Genomic DNA, 5,000 nt, shown 5'->3' with positions numbered 1-5,000 from the left:
CTCAACCCTCCGATTCCTGGGGGTGCACATACAGGATGACCTGTCCTGGAAGAACAACACAGCAGCCATCATCAAGAAGGCACAACAGCGGCTCTTCTTCCTGAGAGTCCTCAGGAAGGACCACACCAGACAGGAGATACTGGTGGCCTTCTACCGCTGCGCAGTGGAGAGCAACCTCACCTACTGCATCTGCAACTGGTTCTCCAGCTGCACAGCCGCAGAGAGGAATGCGCTACAGAGAGTCGTGAGAACGGCCCAGAAGATCACCGGCGCCCCCCTCCCCTCTCTGGAAGAGCTGTACAACACACGCTGCCTCAGGAAGGCCTCCAAGATCTCCAGAGACCCATCCCACCCTGGGTACGAACACTTTGCTCGGCTGCCCTCGAACAGGCGGTACAGGACCATGTTCGCAAGGACAAACAGACTGAAGCTCAGGTTCTACCCCAGGGCCATCCAGGCCCTGAACACAGCAAAGACCTAGGTTCTGGGCCCTGGACAGTCTGGACGGATTGATGGCAGCTGCTGGATTGAAAAATCTGGTGTAGTGCTGAGGCACAAATGTGTACATTTCAAGCCTGCAAACTGCGACACTTTAAATGAATGTGCAATAACACTATGTGCAATATGACAACCCTAGGGTACATAAGGTTGCAGAGAAATAGGAAATGTTAGAACAGGTATAGCATAGCATAGAGTACAGCACAGTGTTTTATCTGTACAGTATAGTATAGTGGATAGTGTACATAGCCTTTATTTATGTAAACCAGCTCCTTTCCCTTCTTGTTTTTTTTGTTTTTTTTTCTTTCCTAGCACCAGGGGAGCCCCCCCTCCCAAATTTCGTTGTTTGGTACCTGTACTATATCAATGACAATAAAGACCATTCATTCATTCATTCATTCATTCATTGAAGATGGCTGACCCTGTGAAGATGAAGATGGCTGATCCTGTGAAGATGAAGATGTCTGACCCTGTGAAGATGAAGATGGCTGACCCTGTGAAGATGAAGATGTCTGACCCTGTGAAGATGAAGATGGCTGACCCTGTGAAGATGAAGATGTCTGATCCTGTGAAGATGAAGATGTCTGACCCTGTGAAGATGTGAAGATGTCTGACCCTGTGAAGAGGAAGATGTCTGACCCTGTGAAGATGAAGATGTCTGACCCTGTGAAGATGTCTGACCCTGTGAATATGAAGATGTCTGACCCTGTGAAGATGAAGATGTCTGACCCTGTGAAGATGAAGATGTCTGACCCTGTAAAGATGAAGATGTCTGACCCTGTGAAGATGAAGATGTCTGATCCTGTGAAGATGAAGATGTCTGACCCTGTGAAGATGTCTGACCCTGTGAAGATGAAGATGTCTGACCCTGTGAAGATGAAGATGTCTGACCCTGTGAAGATGAAGATGTCTGACCCTGTGAAGATGAAGATGTCTGACCCTGTGAAGATGTGAAGATGTCTGACCCTGTGAAGATGAAGATGGCTGACCCTGTGAAGATGAAGATGTCTGACCCTGTGAAGATGTCTGACCCTGTGAAGATGGCTGACCCTGTGAAGATGAAGATGTCTGACCCTGTGAAGATGAAGATGTCTGACCCTGTGAAGATGTGAAGATGTCTGACCCTGTGAAGATGAAGATGTCTGACCCTGTGAAGATGAAGATGTCTGACCCTGTGAAGATGAAGATGTCTGACCCTGTGAAGATGAAGATGTCTGACCCTGTGAAGATGTCTGACCCTGTGAAGATGGCTGACCCTGTGAAGATGTCTGACCCTGTGAAGATGGCTGACCCTGTGCCCAGAGCTCTGCTCACCCTGTGTGGACGAACTACATTTCGTTGTCTTCTTCTGTTCAACGACAATAAAGTTGAATCTTAATCTTATCAAGACTTCAAGGCTGGTGTTCACATTGGGGCAGGGTTAAATGACATGTTAACTGAGTCTGCATGAACGGCAAAGCATCACCCTTCAGTTGACCTCCGACCTTTAGAGGAGAACTCGTGAGGGTTCAGAAGCAACCCCACAACCCCACAGCCACCACTACTAGACACTGCTGTGTGTGTGTGTGTGTGTGTGTGTGTGTGTGTGTGTGTGTGTGTGTTATATAGAGGCCAGACGGGTCCATCTGAACAGGGCCCTCCCTCTCTCTCTCTCTCTCCCTCTCCTTCTCTCTCTCTCTCCTTCTCTTTCTCTCTCTGCCCCTCTCTCTCTCTCTCTACCTCTCTCTCCCTCTCTCTCTCTCTCTCTCTCTCTACCTCTCTCTCTCTACCTCTCTCTCTCTCTACCTCTCTCTCTCTCTCTGCCTCTCTCTCTCTCTCTCTCTCTCTCTCTCTGGTCTTCAGGTCAGACACAGTAGATCTGGTTACCTGGATGGTTGCTGCGATTCAGTGGGTCGCTGCTGCTGTGGTGGGGGCCATGCGGTAGGGGCCATGCGGGTCATGCGGTAGAGGGGCCATGTGGGTCATGCGGTAGGGGCCATGCGGTGGATGCCATGTGGTGGATGTCATGCGGTAGGGGCCAGGCAGTAGGGGCCATGCGGAGGATGCCATGCGGTGGATGTCATGCGGTAGGGGCCATGCGGTGGATGTCATGCGGTAGGGGCCACGCGGTGGGGGCCAGGCGGTGGGGGCCAGGCGGTGAGGGCCAGGCGGGGGGGGCCAGCAGGACAGTTGATCCCGGCAGGTTTAGGTTGCATGGCTACATGCTGACTGAGGCATCGCTTGTTGCCACCTGCTCATTGGTCAGATGGTGATGAGGTCATCCTACCCTGAGCCCTCTGAGGAGCCACGACTGTGAGGCGTGACTGTGAGCTACCTCTCTCTCTCTCTACCTCTCTCTACCTCTCTCTCTCTACCTCTCTCTCTCTCTCTACCTCTCTCTCTCTACCTCTCTCTCTCTCTACCTCTCTCTCTCTCTACCTCTCTCTCTCTACCTCTCTCTCTCTCTCTACCTCTCTCTCTACCTCTCTCTCTACCTCTCTCTCTCTCTCTACCTCTACATCTCTCTCTCTCTCTCTCTCTACCTCTACCTCTACCTCTCTCTCTCTACCTCTCTCTCTCTCTACCTCTCTCTCTCTACCTCTCTCTCTCTCTCTACCTCTCTCTCTCTACCTCTCTCTCTACCTCTACCTCTCTCTCTCTACCTCTCTCTCTCTCTACCTCTCTCTCTCTCTCTACCTCTCTCTCTCTCTCTCTACCTCTCCCTCTCTCTCTACCTCTACCTCTCTCTCCCTCTCTCTCCCTCTCTCTCTCTACCTCTACCTCTCTCTCCCTCTCTCTCTCTCTCCCTCTACCTCTCTCTACCTCTCTCTCTCTCTCTACCTCTCTCTCTCTACCTCTCTCTCTCTCTACCTCTCTCTCTCTACCTCTCTCTCTCTACCTCTCTCTCTCTACCCCTCTCTCTCTCTACCTCTCTCTCTCTCTCTCTCTCTACCTCTACCCCTCTCTCTCTCTCTACCTCTCTCTTCCTCTACATCTCTCTACCTCTCTCTCTCCCTCTCTCTCTCTCTCTCTCTCTCTCTCTAACTCTCTCTACCTCTACCTCTCTCTCTCTACCTCTACCTCTCTCTCTCTCTCACTACCTCTCTCTCTCTACCTCCACCTCCGTTCTCTCTCTCTACCCCCCTCTCCTCTCTCTTTCTCTCTCTACCTCTCTTTCTCTCTACCTCTCTCGCTACCTCTCTCTACCTCTCTCTTTCTCTCTACCTCTCTACCTCTCTACCTCTCTTTCTCCCTACCTCTCTCTCTACCTCCACCCCCGTTCTCTCTCTCTACCCCCCCTCTCCTCTCCCTACCTCTCTCTTTCTCCCTACCTCTCTCTCTACCTTTCTCTCTACCCCTCTCTCTCTCTCTCTCTACCCCTTTTTTTCTACCCCCCCCCTCTCTCTCTCTAACACTCTCTCTCTCTTCCCCTCTCTCTCTCTACCTCTCTCTCTCTCTCTCTACCCCTCCCCACTCTATTTCTCTCTCTCTCTACCACCCCCCCTCTCTCTGATTTGTAGTTCTGATGATTTACATGTATGTTTTTCTCTTTCTAACCCCCCCCTCTCTACCTCCCTCCCCCCCCCCCTCCCTCCCCTCTCTCCCTGGCATGAGTCTTTAGCTGGTCAGCAGGTGTCTTCGAAGTGATATACACCTTTAATAACAGGTGTCTTAGAAGTGATATACAGCTTTAATAACAGGTGTCTTAGAAGCAGTGATGTGAATAACGGCGCTAAAATAAACGGCGTTACTAACGGCGTTACTTTTTCAGTAACGGATAATCTAATTAATTACTGTTTTCGTCGTTATAACGCCGTTACCGTTACCGGTAATTCAAAGCGGCGCGTTACTAGTTACTACTGAAGCTTCTCATTGTCATCCGACCTCAGTCACAGCTGCAAAGGTGTTTTTTGTTTGTTTGTTGGGGAGGGGAGGGGCGAGACAACCGCTTAAGTGATCATGATTGGCTATGGTAGAGAACATTTCATGGTAAGCCAACCATAAGCCAACCATAGTTCAGTGTCAACACTTCATATTGGCTAGGATGGTTAGATGACTGGGTTGGCTGGATGAATGAATGCATGCATGCATGGATGGATGAGTGTTAGGAAGGAGTGTACGGATGGATAGATGAATGAATGAATGAATGAATGTTTAGGAGCTAAAGTTGGATTTGTTGTCTTATTTTTTCAGTACTACTTTAAAAGCACTTCATATTGTTTAACTATTTACTTTTGTTGTGTTGAAAATACTTGAAGTTACAGTCTGTCTACCAGTTGTCTGAAGTTGTGTGACAGTTTGATTTATTTAATTTACACTACAAAGATTTAAAAGCACTTCATATTGTTAAATGTTTACTTTAAAAAGTAACGTACTAGTTACTTTCCCTAGTAACTAGTTACTTTTATAACGAAGTAATTCAGTTACTAACTCAGTTACTTTTGGGGATAAGTAACTAGTAACTATAACGAATTACTTTTTTAAAGTAACGTGCCCAACACTGCTTAGAAGTGATATAGACC

General features: G+C 48.8%; 1 protein-coding gene across 1 annotated transcript in view; it reads right to left on the bottom strand.

Moving 5' to 3' along the window:
* The window catches only part of kcnn4 (potassium intermediate/small conductance calcium-activated channel, subfamily N, member 4), a gene marked incomplete at both ends in the record, with an annotated part of 51,946 nt that overhangs the window by 45,821 nt on the left and 1,125 nt on the right, over window positions 1-5,000 (bottom strand). The gene's annotated exons all lie outside the window — the stretch shown is intronic.

Source organism: Nansenia antarctica (genome assembly GCF_963989245.1).
Source record: "Nansenia antarctica genome assembly, chromosome: 10".
In the NCBI taxonomy this organism is placed as follows: Eukaryota; Metazoa; Chordata; class Actinopteri; order Argentiniformes; family Microstomatidae; genus Nansenia; species Nansenia antarctica.
The sequence above is the reverse complement of the archived record's forward strand: the minus strand, read 5'-3'. Positions and strand labels throughout refer to the sequence as shown.